The sequence below is a fragment of the Zonotrichia albicollis genome, chromosome 3, assembly GCF_047830755.1.
Source record: "Zonotrichia albicollis isolate bZonAlb1 chromosome 3, bZonAlb1.hap1, whole genome shotgun sequence".
NCBI lineage: Eukaryota > Metazoa > Chordata > Aves > Passeriformes > Passerellidae > Zonotrichia > Zonotrichia albicollis.
Window position 1 is genome coordinate 114,679,955 of NC_133821.1, and position 17,052 is coordinate 114,697,006.

General features: G+C 40.9%; 1 protein-coding gene and 1 pseudogene across 8 annotated transcripts in view; one reads left to right on the forward strand and one right to left on the reverse strand.

Moving 5' to 3' along the window:
• Window positions 1-2,486: 2,486 nt before the first annotated feature.
• Window positions 2,487-5,106, reverse strand: LOC102073698 (kinesin-like protein KIF11; annotated as a pseudogene).
• A 1,454-nt stretch (window positions 5,107-6,560) lies between these two features.
• The window catches only part of KLHL32 (kelch like family member 32), a 131,169-nt gene continuing 120,677 nt past the window's right edge, over window positions 6,561-17,052 (forward strand). Inside the window, exons 1-3 of one of the 8 annotated variants that reach the window (XM_074538536.1) lie at window positions 6,565-6,902; window positions 14,930-15,045; window positions 15,398-15,490. The gene's annotated coding sequence lies outside the window, so the exon portion shown is untranslated. Of the gene's footprint in view, window positions 6,903-7,051; window positions 7,507-14,929; window positions 15,046-15,397; window positions 15,491-17,052 lie in introns of those variants that run through there. The other 7 variants (XM_074538538.1, XM_074538534.1, XM_026791569.2 and 4 more) reach the window with 7 other exon arrangements.

Below are 17,052 nucleotides of genomic sequence, written 5' to 3' on the forward strand. Positions count from 1 at the left end.
GGCTCTTCTTATTCTTTTCATCTTCAGAAGTCAGAAACTGGGAAAGTTGTATGATTAAACAGTTAATTTTTTAATTGCATGAGGAAGGAGTTGCTGCTGTGCATAGTTAGCATAGCAAGGTCAGCTCTGACAGCTGTAGTTGTGGAAGGGATGATTGAAAATCCTTTGGTTCTGCAGACAGACTAAGCTCAATAAATTACTTTTATGAGCTCTCCCTCTCCCTGCAGATTTCTAACACCTGCATCCTCCCTCTTATGAGGAGGAGGCCTGGTTGTCTAATTGTCCTAGAATTAAAAGTGAAGCAAACATTCAGTCATTCTTTTAGGTCTTCGGTATCCCCATGCTACTTTCCATTGCAGAAAGGACCTGAATGTAAGAAAAGGCTGAAGGAAGAGTAATCTAAAGGCACTGTTATACAAGCAGAAGTCCAACATTAAAAAAAGAAAAGAAAAACTCACTGGTTTTGAAAAGAAAGACATGCAGAGTGCTCTAGACAAAGGCCTACGCTTTTGTTAGCAGAGTGGCAGGGCCAAGGCTTGCAACAGGCTCCATAAAGTGCTACACATGCAAGCTCACCACAGTGAAAAAGCACTGCAGGAGTGCATGGTCTTTCTCCCTCTTGCTGACCCCAGGTTCTATCCACACTCTTCCTTTGCAGCCATGTCATGATCCCTTTCATCTGATCATAGAGGTTTTCACACATTGGAGCCTCCAGCCTGATGTTCTTGCAGCAGCCAAATGCTGAATGGAGCAGCTACATTTTCAGAGTACTGGCAGTAAAAATGTTTCCTTGATGTTAGCAACACACCTCCTACTTCACAGAAATAAAATCTGTGGAGTATCACATCCAATGTGCCAGACTATTTTGATTTCAACAGTTTAGAAGTTGAGAATGATTTTGTTTAAAGCAGCCTCAGGCTGAGCTATGTTTAACTGTTCTTTGGGAGTAGGGGGATCTGGGAAAGGGAGATAGAGGAATAAGAAAATTATTAACATTCAGTGGTCAGCAATTTACCTACCAAAAGTATCACACAAGTTGCTTAGAGAACTGTTTTTTTAGTTTCTTGTCTAACCTCCACTTCCTTTTTCCCTTTCTGTAAATGTTAAGGGCTGCATCCAGGGCTGTATTCAGAAAAACATATGTAGCAGAGGGAGCATTGCAAGGTTCAAGCAGGACCTTACACACCCTGCTACCTGTCAGGAAGTTTCTTTCCTCCTGTAGGGGATGTCACCTCATGTGACTAAATCTGTTCCAAATGAAAGAACCAGGTCAAAGCAGTAACCTAGACAACTTCAATGTTACAGCTAACACTACTATTTATATAGCTTCTACTGATAGGGGAATAGTTACTCCCTTACCTCTTTTAATTTTCTTTTGCCCTTACCTGTTTTTAATTTTATTTTACCAGGCTTCTTTTATGCAGATGCTCTCGTGTAGTTTGTGTTTGTCAGCTCCACCAACAAGCAGAAAACTCAAGGCACTTAGGGGTTTTCTTCTAGCTCCAGTTGCAATGAGGATTGAGGGTGGGATTGCAGATACTCTGTTTCCTTCCTTTTTTAATGTTGGATTTTTATTCTGTTTGATTTTTTTAGAAACATTTATTTGTGACACTGACATTTAATGTTTGTGGTACTGACATGTAACCTAGAAAATACTCAGCTGAGAGAACTGCACAGAACATAATGTAGTGTTTGGTGTTTTTCTGTTTTTAATCAAAATGGTGGTGCTGGATATATGTTCAGATGTAACCATGAAATGCCTGTGTTTATCTGGCTAATTTTCAGAACGTTGAGATAACATGCACCACCTGTACTGCAGGTTTCCATTCAGCTTTGCAACTCAGGAAGAGCACTGTAAAAGGAAATGGGTTAAGTACAGATGAGTTGTAAAAAACCTCTGAAGAGAAGGTTTACACAAACATTGATTGCACGTGATCAGAGATTGCTGTAACTTGTGGCTATGTGGGGAACTCATCATAAATCACCATAAGATGAGAATCTTGTGAACCCATACTGGAATCTGAACTGCAGAAGTTTTCAGTACAGATAGCTGAGTGATACATGATGGTGACACAGTGACTGTTAATCATTTTAGATGTTATCCAAAAACTAGAGGAAAAAATACTTCCTAGGGTGGCTGGAATCCCAAGGCACTGCAGTGTTCATAGATGTTCCAGCAACAGAAATTTTATATTTACTTCATAGTGTATGAAGGGGTAACACAAAATTCTGTATTTATGTTTGAAAGCAGTCTCAGCTTTAAGTTCAAGCCAGCTGTACCCTGAGGCTGAAACATGGCCATGTTTTGGCAGCAGGGAAGACTGCCATATGTTGCAGTGATAAAAAAATTACACTGATGCCAATCTCTGAAGTCAGTCTTCTAAAAAATATATAAAAGAGCATATTTGTGGCAATATAAGCTTTTAGAGAGAGAGAGTAAAAGAGCTTTATAAGCCTTTATTTAATGATAATTTTTCTGTCTCTTTAACAGTAAATGCTGCAAATCATAACTCACTGTTGTTCTTGAGAGAAGTTGTATATAATAAATAAATAAATCCATTGCATCTCCCTGTTACACAGCATTGCTTGCTGTCTAGCTCCCAGCTTTCAATTGCCATAGGACAATTCCATTCATTGAATAAGTTCTTACTTACTGACTGGCTTTTAGTGAGCACAAACTGGAAATCGATAAGAAGACCTTTTTTTAAGAGTTATTCAGGCAGGCCTCTAAATGAGAGCAGGGATGTGGACCCTGGACCTAGCTGGCAGCACCATCACATACTCTCTCCTTTTTTAAGGTCAGTATAGGCCATTGGTTTGTAGCTCTCATGGGTGAATTCCAATGCTTTTAAAATTGGCAATTAGTTAGTTTTAGTTCCAGAAGCATGTCAAGGATCTTTGAACACAACTATTTGTATTCTTGATATGCATATAATAAAATGTATTATAGGATATATTCTCACAGTGCAGTAGTTCCAAACTGCATCTACTGAAATCTTAAAGCAGAACAAAATATCAAATAAAAACTACGGATCTCAATCATAAACCTTCTGTTCTCTACTGCAAACACTGAAGCTGCTGTTTCTTGTTGCTGAAGAAGGACTGTTACTGATCCATAAAGCTGACTCTCTGAGCAGTTTTAAATTCTCTCCATTTACCAGTATCCTGAAATGCAGTTTTTAGATTGCTAAGAAGTTGCTGAGAACAGACTATGGATTCTACCAGCATCTTCTTTCATGTCCATGAAACATATGGCCATAAACTACCATTTATGTCCTTGAGCTTTTGAAAGAAATTATCCAGAGATGCAGTAAACTTGTTTTGAAGCAGAAGTTTTGCTATTGGCTAGGTCAGTAGTTTGCAGATAAACATTTTCTTGCCCAACAGTGATGGCAGTCATCAAACTTGCATTTTTTGGCAGTATACAAGCTAGAGTTCTTCTGCATCTCCTGTGCCAACAGGTTCAGCTGGCTTTAAAGTGAGGACACTAATTCATTTGCATTCTTTGTATATACACACTTTTCCATTTCCACTTCTCCTAAATTCCCAAAGTACTTTGCATCTGAGAAAAAAAAAAAAAAAACCACAGGCTGTTTCTGTAATTTTTCAGAGTGAGACAAAGATCTCCTAAGAAGATATTAATTGTTTTTATGGTCCTCGATCTCATCAACCAGAAAATTTCCTTATGTTATTCTGAAACAAACAGTTTAGTTCCAGGACAATTTCTACCATTGCTGTCAAGATATTTAATGCTCCTGCTGATCCAGATATTTGCTTCTCAGTCAACTTGACTGAATGGCTCAGTTTTACTAGCAAATAGCACAGTCCTATTTTGTTACACATTTTCAGACACTTGAGAAAGTTCAGTGGTCAGCAATTTTTAACAGAGCTAAAAGACCCTGATACAACTAGTGCAAATACATTATCTCCTGAACAACTGATAGATACGAGGACACCTATAAATTATGTGTAAGATGTCAACATCTGTTGCTGCTTCAGATAGTTCTCACTGAGTCTTGTACTTTATTGACCAGAACATTAATTTCTCCTGCAAATCTATTTGGATGATAGCACTGCTATCAACAGCTCTCTTATGATACAATTTTGTAAGCAAAACATGATTTATCTTAACAGTACTGACCAAATGTGCCGGGAAGTTTTTGTGTATTCAGAACTGAAACCATATATTCTTTCTGAGCTAGAGGAATCTTGGTTTCTTGCAGATCTGTCTGTGCTTAATTTCAGTTATTTCTCCTTGAGTTGCAGATCTGTTTTCATTGTTTCATTGCTTTTATTAATTGACAATGGTTTAGTGATTGTTTTTACTACTTTTTCCATGGTGCTCATTATCTCAATATCCTCTGTAACTTGTTCTTCCCAAACTTTCAGCTTTTCTTTTAAGGGCTATACGAATGAAAATACAGATTCCATTTTACTCTCGTGCAGCAGAGGTCTCCTTTCAGGTGCTTAATCTCTTCAATATCTTCCTCAATAACAGCTCCTTTTGGCAGTGACTGGTTAACTGAAGGTTTCAACACGTTCTTTGCTCTGTGAGCATACTCCACTGTACTCTGTTTTCCCTTGGGATTCATAGATGTGGGAGAAACTCTGGCTATTACTGATGTCCTTTTTGTTCTCTTAGAGTCTTGAAGGATCCTCTTAGGATGTCTTCTGTGTCTTCTTCCACAAGAGCAGCAATAACTCTTTCATGGTTCAGGATAGATCACTTGGTATTTCCAGCTTCATAAACTCTTTTATCAACTGAAGTGTTTTTACCTCATGCAAGTCTATATTCCCAGTTCCAACAAGCTCTTGTTCATCTGCTTGAGTTACTTTCACACAAATGGTAAAGGAAAAACAGGATCAACTGGAATATGCGTTCATGTAAGTAGCTGCAATAGATTTTTTTGCTGCACCTTTTTCCAAGATCTGGTAGGCTTCATTTTTGTTGTGGTCAGGTATTTCTTTGGAGCCTTTTACATTTACACGTGTCTTGTATATGGGATCATCGAACATCTGCAGTCTTTCTCTAGAGCTGAGAATAGGAGTAAGATAAAAAAGCTCTTCATTATATATTTCCAGAATAGAGAATTTTACAAAGAAAAAAAAAAGAGAAAAAAAGAATAAAAATCATTGTCAATCTCTGTAACTTTTCTAATACTTAATACTTTTCTAATACTTAATATGTTGTATTGCCAGAATCCTTTCAGTAGTGTCCAGCAACAGAACAAGGAGCAGTGAACATAAACAAAAACACAAGATCTTCCACCTCAACAAGAGGAAGAACTTTATATTGAAAGTGGCAAAGTCCTGTAGGAATCTGCCTAGGGAGGTCAAGCAGTATCCCTCTTTGGAGGCATTGGAAACCCACTTGGATGCAATCAAAGAAAGGTATTGTAGCCATAACAGTTTTGTGTTGCACATGAATTAACTGGTTCTAATGAAGCACTGGCCTTGCCTTTATGCCTCTGTTTTGTAACAAAAAAAGGGCCTTTGCCTGGTATTGCACTGCATAAGCACCAAGCTGCTTGACCCTTGACTTGGGGAAGTTTTGCATAACTACCCAAAATACTCCATAGACTGCAACTGGTGAACTAACTTTCCAGATGTTACTGTCTGCTCTGCAGATGAGGAATTGGGGCATTTCTAGATCCCTTTCACAAACACCTTACAACAGAACAACTCTTCTGTCAGTAGGCTTAACTGACAACCCGCATGCTGTAAAAGTGTCTTAAGGAATTGTCATCTGAAAAAAACTAGAACTCCTCTGACGTGACACGTATGTAAAATATAATATGGAGTTATGTTGGAGATGGGAAGCAGAGCTTTTTGGGATCTACTGGTTTTGTATTAACTTCACAGATCAGAAAACAGAAATTAAACTCCTAAGAAAATCCAGTAGCAAGATGAAGACTGCTCAAAAGTAGAGGTGCTCTGTGCAATTCTCAAAATTGTATTTTCTCCTATATATTAAAGCACGTTCCAGTTTTGCTGATTATGACTGGATCACTAATCATCAGATTTATTTTTTAATTTTCCTGAATGTTCTTCATAACCATGGGATCAGTTAGAGAGTGCGGGAAGAAAAGTTCTCGCCACCTGTCAGTTTCATGAAGCGAGGCTGAAAGAACAGCATTGTTACTGAGCCTCACTGAAGAGATGGGTCCTGTGTCCCTGCAAAGATGGCATTTGGAAAAATACAGTGGTGCAGCACTTGTATCTCAGACAGATGTTCCTCATCACTTTTGCACTTAAGATTTTTAAAAATTCACATTAAACCCCGTAACAGGATGATAAAGCAGCGATGCCTTATTATGCTAGGATGCAGTGCTCTGATCCTGACCCTGCAGAGACCTCATCCTTCCCAGCCGTATCTCTTGTTCTAAAATCCTTTTTCCCAAATGGCTCTCTGACAGCCCTCCTGATCCCGTCGTCATCCCGCCTCGCAGGTGCTCGCCTACAAACTTAGCGCTACTTAAAGGGCTCACTCAACCAGGCCTTTTGCCCTCCAGCGCTCCCGCAGGGCCGTGGCCCCGGCGGCTGAGAACCGCGGGGGCCCTCGCCTCACGGGGGCACCTCGGGCTGCCTCGCCTCACGGGGGCACGGCGGGCTGCGCTGGCGGCCCTTCCCGGCCCCGGGAGCGGCCGACACACCGCCTCTGCCTCCCCCTCCTCCTCCGGCAGGTGCGGCCCTCCCGGGCCGCCGCTGCGCACTGGGCGGGGCGGGGAAGCTCCTCCTGCTCGGGCACCGGAGCGGCACAGCCGGGACGGCGGCTCTGCGGCGCGGGAGCTGCTGGCCCGCAGCTCGTCCCCCCGCTGCCGTCGGAGCGCAGCGGAGCGGGGCGGAGAGGAGCGGAGAGGCGGCGCCGCCACCGCCGTGCGCGGCCCCGGCACCTGCCCGAGGTGAGCGAGCGGCCGGGCCCGCGGCGGCGCCCGCGTTACCTAACCGGGACCGGGGCGGGGGGCGGCCGCCGGTCGTGCCCTGCGGCCCCGGGCGCTCAGCCCCGCTCTGGGGAAGGGGGCTCCGCTGGGGAGCAGGGGGCGGCGAGGGCGAGTGTCCCCGTTGCCAGGGAGACGGGTCAAGCGGCAGCTCTGGCCGCCGGGGCGCCCCCGGGCAGCGAACGGCGCTCCCGCCGGCCTCGGCTCCGCGTAGGAGGCGGCGGGGAGCGGCCGTGGGGGGAGGATGAGCCCGAGCCTGGGGTAGCTCCGGGACGCCGCGAGTGCCGCTCCCGCGGGGTTGTGTGGGGACGTGCTGCAGGTGCCGGGCTGGCGGCGGCTCGGTGAAACATGGATGGCTCTGCCGCCGCGACACGGGCGCTGCGGGGCGGCTCGGGGCTTCGTGCGAGCTGCGCTCTCGTGTGCCGGCACTCGAAGCTACCCGTTTGGCTGACAGAAATCAAGCTCTTGCTCTTCTCTGGCGTTTAAATATGCGGGAGCTCGCAGCTGCAAGTGATCCAGGCACCCTGATTGCTGGAACATTGGATCTGCAGCCCTCGCGAATGATAAGGTGCTGCTCAGGTGGTTGCAGCTGATGGTGGGGAAAGATTCGGTTCCCGGCAGGAAATTTCCAGTTCGGTCGATCGGGAGCAGTTCTGCCGATGCCGCAGGTTGCCGATTGCTCAGCTCGCTGCTGCCGCTCTCCCAGGCCACGGGCGCGGGGTGGATTCCGCCCGCGGAGCGAGCGGGGTCGCGGTGACAGCTGATCCACGGCTGTCACACCGAGCACGGGCAAGCAGCGTGCCTGGCACCAGACACCGCAATGAAACGGGAAAGAAATGGAATTGTGGTTTCAGTTCTACCGCCGGGAAATAAGCTGCAGACGTTGATCATAGCAAATCGCGTGACTATAGTTTGTAAAGCTTGTCATGATTTTTTCCAATTTTGTAGGGCTAGGAAAGTATCTTGCAAACGTTTCAAAAGAAAGTTGGGGTTAGTCTTGTTTGAGTAAATGTTCATGGCAGCATTTGTTCAGTCGTGAAAAGACCAGGAGCGGACCCAGAGGCCACAATCCTGTTAACTGTAGCACATAGGGTAAAGGATTACTGGAGCCCTGCCAATTCCTGTTGATTCTGGGATCTGCCTCCATAAAGCAGTTGGCAGGAGCAAGACCACTGAGGCGTGTTCAATTCTTCAGAGTTTTTATCTGAAAACTGTATTTGTTGTTTAAATAAATCCTACAGAAATCCAGTGATGTGCTGAATAAGTAATACAGTTACCACAGATGCTTAAAAAGCCACCCATATATATGTAGCTACTCAGTCACATCTCCTTGTGTTATTCAAGTTTACAGATGATTACTGAGAAATTTTTTCTTTACTTTGAAAGTGCTCCAGAAAAACTCCTTTAATCTTTTGCCTCTTTTTCAGACTGTGAATAATTTGACACTGTGACACATTTGACACAAAGCACTTTACAGTTATTATGTACAAAGTACTATGCTAAGTTTGGGTATTCTCAGAAACTGTTAGAGAATAGTAAGCTGTTGATTAGTAGGACACTAAAAATAGTGTAGTTGTACCAATTAACATCTCCTAAGCACAAGATTTTTTTTTTTTAGGTGTCTACAATGTTTATAAAAATATTGTGTTATACTGTACATACGAGCAACAAAAGGCCCTGTTAATTCCTGTATAGACATGCAAGGACAAAATGTACATTTGGGCAGCTATTGAATTGACAGATGGGGCAAAGATTGTACTCCTGATATGTCAAGAGGCAAAGAAGTTGCCTTGGGGTTTCTTTGAAAATGGTCCAGTTAGATTGGCAGGTATACCTTTCATTCATTAACGGGAGAAAATGCTGTTAGGGAAGGGAATTTTAATATGGAAATTGAAGTGTTCTTTATTTAACACTTTGTAGCTCAGCACAAACCACACACAAGATGAAATTAACCACTGTTTTTACTGTCAGAATACAATGGAATATTTTAAAAGTAAAGATGACCATGCAGAAACTTAAGTTATTGATATATTTTTATGAAAGCAAGCTTGGAAGTGAGTGTGCTTCAAACTGACTCTGAACAAATAGTGTAGAATCTTGCCTTGGACAAGAATTATGATATTCCTTCTGATCTTCTAGTGGAGTTGTAATCTTTCTTCAATCTTGTCTTCTTTTTAAAATAGGACATGTACAACTGTGTTTAAGATGGCAACTTCTGTTGAAAAGTCTGTGTATTGCCAATTGTGTAAGTGAATTTCACCCAGGATTTGAGTTTGAACATACAAAGAAATTTGAGTAGCATCAAGGGAGGTGGTCTTGGTTTTTTTTTTCCTTTCTTTTTATTGAGGGGAGCAGTAACTTTTGATTTTACAGTAAGGAGAAGTATGGTTACAAGATCAGTAGGTGATGGAAATTTATGCTGGCATGGGTCATTTCTTCAGTGGGCACTTACAAAGTAAAGTAAGTGCAATTTGAACAGAGAAAATGCTGTGTTCATTTTAAAAAAAGGACTTTTTTGTTGTCTGTTTTTGATTCAGAATATTTTTCTTTTGCCTGAAAAGTCAAAACTTTGTGTAACAGCTTCTGACACTGAAGATCAGCTTCTACAAAGCAGCAAAAAGGAATGTATTTAATAAGAAATCCATGGCACTGCTGTGGTATTTTTGATTGATTCTGCTGACTGGAATATGATGTGATTAATGGTCAAGAATGACGGTAATTTAATGACACACTAGCATGGGGAAGTGATGATTATAAATTGAACTAGAAGTGGAAATTGGATTAAGTGAAAAAATGAAATTAATTTAATCACTTGTGTGAGAACAGATGACAGTTAATGGGAAAAACTAGCAAAACAAAAATATCATGCAGTGTAATTATACTTATATACAGCAACCATGTATTTGTCTCATTTTAATTCTTTTATTGAAAAAAAGAATTATCCTTCATATTTCTCATCTATCTAAGACTTTCATATGATACTTGCCAGTGTTCTCTGTTCTTAGGACCTCAATTACTCTGACTACTCTGATTGCAGAAGTGGAGAGAGTCTTATGTTTGAATTTTTTCAATCTCTCTTCTTTGGAGATAGAGGAACAAATTTTAGCCAAAAGGCTAAAAACGGTAAGATTTTCCTAAGAAATTATTGAAGTTTTAGAAACCTAATTTTAAATTTTTTTACAGTTTATTCCCCACACAAAAAAAAGCGCAAACCCACCCTCATATTACTAACTGGTAGAGCTAGTATATCCCCTCAAATTTGTTGAATTATCTGATGCTTATACTTAGTAGTGAAATACAAAATCCTTGACATAGTGATTTCTAAGCCCTCATTTCTTTGTGTTCTGACTGTGACGGCTTTTTGACTGCTTATGAAATAAAATGAGGTCTGCTGCTCTGGCATTCCGTGTGCATACTGTATTGCATGACTGTCTGCTTGTAGATGGGATGCTTTTATTCCCAAGAGATTTTTGAAATTTTAGGATGAAATTCTCATTACTGAAAATAAGTAAAGAGTAGAAACCCTTCACAGGGTCTTTTGATTATTTTAATTTTTTTTTTTTTAATTTTACATTTTGTCTCATGTGTGTGTTTTACCCCTGACTGAATTCTGGGCTTTGAACAGTTAGAACCTTCAAATTGAGAAGAAGCATACTTAATGGACCATTTTTCGAGAGGCATTCCTGCTAAGCCTGAAAAAAATTCAGGGACTAGAGGCTGATCTGGGAGGTAGCTTCAAGAGAAGAAAATGAAGCAATTCTGTTGGGGTTTGACAGTTTAAACTGTAAGACCAGGAGAGCTTTGAAATTCCTGGTTCTGGGTGTTCCCATGTGAACCAGCCACCCTGAATCTGCCTGACCTATATAGAAAGGGAAATTTCTAATGTAGTCCAGAAAGGAGCTGTGGCAGGTTCTGGGCAGCTGCTAGTCTGTGTTCTAGATTCTAGACAAATGTTCTGTCAAGATTTATCAGACAAGTTTTAATTGCATTTTAACTATAAAAATTTGCTCTAAGCTAAGATTCAACCCTGCAGTCCATTGCTGGGCTTGCTGTGCCCCTGCAATGTTCATCTTCCTTTCTGGGGCAGGGCGTTCACAGACGAGGTACCTGAATTAGGAGACCTTTTGTGCTCCTTGCTGTTCGTGGCTGTGTGGTCACTGAGGGCAGAGAGCTCGTGGGAACTGGGGCAGTACCAAGGGGTCTTTCTGCCCCTACATCCGCTATTAGATCTTTGAAATACAGCTCTCCTTCGGCTTGAGACAGGAAAGATGCTGTTTCAGAAAGTGACATTCCAGTAGTGAATGCTGTGCAAATTCCAGTCACCCTCGTGCCAGTTGGAAGCTGTTGACCTTGCTATTGACAGCTGGATATTTCCCTCTGATGAGAAAGCAAATATATAAAAAATTATGAATAAAATAAATCAGAGGCTTCAGAACATCAATAATTGAGAATGCATGATTTTTCTTCCTCGAAGTTAGGTGACTATTCTCAAGAGTTATGTAAATTAAGGATTTGTTCTGCCAAAATTTCCGTAGCAATATGCTGTGGTAGTTTAGAAGAGCTTTAATTGTAGGGAATGAGCTCTGTAGGGGGATAAATATTGTAAATATTTTGATTCGTCAGTACGTGAAAGTTCAGGTTGTTCTGAAGAGTGTCTTTTTCTACAACCATCTGTCTTTGTTTTTCCTGACAGGAATGATACATATAGTGGTGGTATTTGACAGTATAGATGTTGTAATGTTGGAGCCTAATTCACTTCTGTGTTTTTCCTGAGTGCTGTGATTGTTTAGGATGGATCTTAAGATTGTGGATTTTTCCACTCAGTAGTCAACTCTTGAATTTTTTTTAACCCCTTATGGCTCCAGAATAACCTTTCATTCCAGTCTTTGGTAAGAAACATATTGGAAAAAATTCTCAGCATCACTAGTTTGGATTGCAGAGGGGTTTTGTTTTGAAGGTATCATATCTCAGACTTATTGAGGTCCATTTCTGCACCATTGTTAAGGCTTGATTTCTGTTCTGTATGTTTTGTTTGTTTTCTTAAAGTGATTGCTTAAGTGAAAGCAGCATTGCTTAGATTAATAACACATTTTGAAGAAGATGTGAGCAAGCTTATGGCCTTATTATGTCTGAAACATTTTCCATCAGGTTTCACTTCAGGTCAAATAAAGTAAAAGGGCTGCTGCCCTTTGTAAGCTAAACTGTGCCTCTACCTGACCTATTAAGACAAAACAGATAAAAACCCGTGGTTGAAGAAATGTCATCAGGATATGTGGAATGTATATTTTCCAGGTTTATTTTTGAAGTTTTCTAAAATTGGTCTTAATGGTTTTTTTTCCCCAACAACTGCATTTATAAGACAGTGTCTTTAATAATAGTTTTCCCCTAATCTAATACAGATTTTAAAATTACGTCTTTAAAGCAATAAGAAGGTGGTTCTCCTTTTGAGGGGATACATCTCCGGTGATTTTTGCCTTTTCTCTGTTAGTTTTGAAAGCCCCCTTTCAATCATTGACCTATATTTTAGTTGCATAAAACAACAAGGAAAAAGAAAGAACTGAGGTGATATTTTCAGAACAGAACTGGGACTTGAACTTCAGTGATCTGTGGAGATCAAAATAGAGGTCTCAAGAGCAAGGCTGAACTGATGTGCTGCCTTCTTGAGGGGATAAAAGTACCTGCTTTGTGAGTTTGGTGTATTCCTTAGCTGAACTTCCCTTTTTTTTTTTTCACTTTTTCTGTTTCTGTAGAAAACTCAGACAAACAGGAAGGGATCAGAACTCCTTTCTGGTTGAGCCTTAGTGCATCAGCACTGAGGAGTGCACTGGAGAGTGTGCCATGCCCCTGCTGTGCTGGGCTTCCCATCCTCACTGAGGTTACATTGAAGTACACTTGGCATTTCTTGTGGTCTGGGGTCACTTTTGCATATAAATGCAAAAGGGAAAGTAGGGAAAGTGTAGGGAATTGCTTGTAGAGAAGGTGTGTAGGAAATTGAATGATGGCAATGCAAGTGAAGTCTTGTCCATTTGCATTTCATGTATGTGACTCCATCCTCCAAACACACTCACAGAATTGCAGAAACTTACATGTTGCTGAAATGTGAATAGAAGAACTAGATGTGCTTTGCTTGCTTGCTTACTTAGGGAGGATAACTATGAATGGAGGTGAAACAGAAGAAGGAATTCAGCATTAGAGAGTAAGTCAAACTCCAAAATGTTTTGGTAGCCAGGGCTGCTACCTATTACAGGAGGAAGCTCTCCTGGACCAGTGTGACTGGGTCCTCAGGTACATATTCAGTTTGAATTATGCAATTTCTTTTTTTTTGTTTGTGTGGTTTTTTTTTTGTTAGTTTTTTGTTTTGTTTTGTTTCTTTTTATTAAATTTGTTCAATTTCTTTAAGACCTTTTGATCAGGTTGATCATGCACAATGGCATCAGATTGCATGCTTCACATCTCTGCATGTAAATGACAGCAGATGAGAGCAAGTCATAGAAAAAATTAGTGAAGTTTGTATTCCTTGCAGCTGTTCATATTTCCCCAGGCTTCCCAATCCACCATAGTGCAACTCTACCTTAAAGGCTGGAAAGCTGCTAAGACAGGCTGTTTGAATTTACTGTCTTTGCTAATTAGAACTAACTCTTGCACTATGGACTTGAATTGATTTTTAGTGGTGTTGCTGGGTAGGTGAGGAGAGTTAAGGCTCTCGTAGCAGAACCTTGTCAGCTGTAATTTGTAGCAGTTTTAGACATAAACACCTCCAGCCTTCCCCATCCGTCTGCACATAGTGCAGAGCTGGAGGAGTAGAGCAAGTGCCTGCATTTTGTCTGGTTGTGGGCACTGTTGTGGGATGTCACTTTGGGTTTGTACCATGACACCAGTGGCAACACAAATATCACCTGTGCTCTAGGGCAATACTGTGTGGCAGAGCATGGGGCATGCAGGGGGAGAGGAGTCAAAGCATCTTCAGTGGCATAGGCTGATTCTGTGAACTACACATTGTTTCTGCATTTTGTCCTGTCACTGGCCTGTGCACTTTGAGTGTTGAAAATTGTCGTGGAAAACCCAAGGAGTGAATTTTCATAGGCTGTGTCTTTAGTTCCTGATGTATTTATTCTTTGGCCCTGGTAGTGAGGGAAATTACTGTGTGATCACCAAGTAGCCCATAGCAAACCAGATCAAGCCCTGAACACCTAAAAGGAAGAAAAAAAAAGGTGGTACTATAGCTACAGAGATCTAAAGATGTCAGAGGGAAGGGTGGGATTCTGCTGTTTGTTTGGGGTTTTGTGACTTTGTGGTTGTTTTGTTTTATTTGATTTTTTTTCTGAGCTAGTTGGTATAATCTATGGGAGGAAAGGAAAAAGTGTGGAAAGAAGTGTTTCTTCTGCTTAGACCTGGAGAAGGTACAGACGTCTAAACACTTGTTCATTCTTTTTATAATTCAATTTCTGCTCTTAATTAAAGACCAGAGGTTAAAATTTATTTAATATCTTAATTTTAGGTATTTCTCCTTGAAAAAGCAATTTTTCTCCAAGTAAAGAAAAGTTGTGTCGCAGACCAAGGAGGGCTAGGGGATGTTTGAAGAAAATCTTGAGCTGTAAATTCAGAACCTTCTATTTGAAGGGGGAAAAAGCCCCTCTATCTGTTGTCGACTGAGGTTATTTTCCATCTCTTTATCTCTGTTACACACATTTGAAAACTGTCAGAAGAACCAGACTTTATCAGAAAATTCCATCTAATGGGTTTGTGACACCTTATGCATCTTGTTTTGACACAAGAAATTCTGCAGCTGTACTGGCTTGAGGAACTCCTGATCCCTCTGCCCTCCTGCTGCAGCTTCTTGCTTGTGTGCTTTGCTGGCATCGCTGTTTGTGGAGGCACGATGGGGATTGGATCACCAGCATGTCTCTTAGAGCTTTAAGAAAAAATAAAAAACCTCCCCCTAAAAATTAAAAAGCAGCCCCACAGAAGTCTCTCTTGCACTCTTAAACCAGGTCAGGCAAAAGAAGGAAGTGTGGAAGCTGAACTTGTAGCCATTCTGTCTTGAAAGAAGAGAAAGTTGCTTTGACCTGTGATGAACATATGCAGACTAGAGAAAGGCATGTGGACTGTAAGTGTTAAGTTTTCTTTTATATAGTCGGGGGTTAAAGGTGTTAAAACAGTGGGTTTATTTAGCAATTTCTGGCGCTGATTTGTAGTAAGCAAATGTTTACACTGCAGCTTGCCATAAATAAACAGAAGGGTGTTTGGAAGCCCTGACCAGCTTTTGTGTAGGAGAGAGCAGTCATAACAAACTGGTTCTGTGAGAAACTGAAAACAAATAAAAGATGGGCTGTTATTCATGCTTTGCAAAGGCAGAAGAGACTGTGAACAAAAGAAGCAAGTAATTTTCAAATACTGAAAAACACTGTTTGTGAACCTGGGATGAATTTCTGTAACATTTCATATTCTCCTGTTTTCAGAGTTTAGAAAATCTAAAGAAAAGAAGGGCAAATGATTTTAACCAACTCCAGCCTCCGAGAAGGGTGAAAATCTTCACTGCATTCAATACTGCTGTGAGTCTTTTGTATCTCCCCAAGATATTCCCAAGAACATTTGCTACCTGTTTCTGACTGTTAACAATCTTAGTCACTTAATATGCTGTAGTTAGCTAAAGGAAAGAATTGTTTCAAAAATCCCCTAACAAACCTTTTCCCACAAGGAAAGCTCTTCTTTTAGTACTCAATGAGATTATTACCCACTACAAGGAAGCTATTTTCCTTATTATTTTGTTTTCTTGGGATTTTTTGAGTCTAACATTACAGTATAATGAGATAGGTAGGCAATAGGGCGTTTCCAGTTGGGTAGCTGAAGGATAGATTTATAGATTTTTTAAAGTAGTTAAATAGTACCAAACCCCAAAATCAATATTCTGTTTTTATTTGTACACATAGTTTTTGTGATTGAGTAAAGTCTGAGAATCTTAGTAGCTGATAACTCATGTTGACTTTTTTGCAAATTTTTTTGTAGTTTTCATAGAACTACAGCAATATACCAAAGAGTCTCTAGCCTTAAAAGTGAGACTAGACTCAGACTTGGAATGGAGCTGACAAAATGGTAATAAAAATAACGGCTAAGGCTGAATCTCTTTCTTAGTTATTTCCTGTGTGGAGTGAAAATATAACTTCAGCAATCTTAGGTTCTTCACATAGAATCTCTTGGTTGTAGGGTTCCACTGGAGCCAAGTAGGCAGAGAGATTGTATTAATAGCTCAAATCAAATGTCTTTGTGACTGTGATGGTAGGAAAAACAAATATTTTTTACAGAAGGAAGAGATGAGATGAAACCTTCTACATTAGGGCATACCAGTTGGCTGTGCTCTGTAGAGATACCCACTAAGCTGTGAACAAATTGGCAAAATGTGTAGGAGCATTATTTGTGGTGTGGTATTTTGTGTGAGTAACGTGTTGAGAAATTACTTGTATGTCTGCAGGCCTCTGCATTGGGCTATGTTGAGTGCAGGTGCGGTGGTGATCCCTTGGGAGCTGCAGGTCAGTAAACTCCAGTCCAGATTCAGAAATTTTATTCTCTCTCTCTCTCTCTCTCTCTCTCTGTGAGAAATAGACTTCAAAGGCCAGACTTGCGTGGTAATAAGTTGGGGAAACTTTGAGTCCTAATAGTATTGCTGCATCAGACTTTGATTCATCTTTGAGATGTTTGTGTTGCCAGTAGCACTTACTGTAGGAATTTCATAAATAGCTTTTAGTTCTAATTAGTGTGCAGATTGTGCTCTTTCTCTCCTGAAAAGAAAAGGTGACAAGAGCCTTTATTTGGTTTTCTTGAAATTGATATAAATTCAGAGGTAAAGACTTGCATCTGTTTTTCAAATATAACCAAGAGTTAGCCTGAGAGCAAGCTAGTGGTGAAGCCAGTCCTAGTGGTGATGCAAGAGCTCCTATATGCTCAGTGACTGCAACTCTAAGAGCAACAGGTTAAGGCGCTTTCAAGGTGGGGAGAGATCTTTCAGACTTTATTTATTTATTTATTGGAGATCAGTTGTCTCCTGATTGTTTCTGGGGGGTGGCTGTAATGTTGAATAACTGAGGTAAATGAATAAACCTGGCTGAAGTAGTCCTGC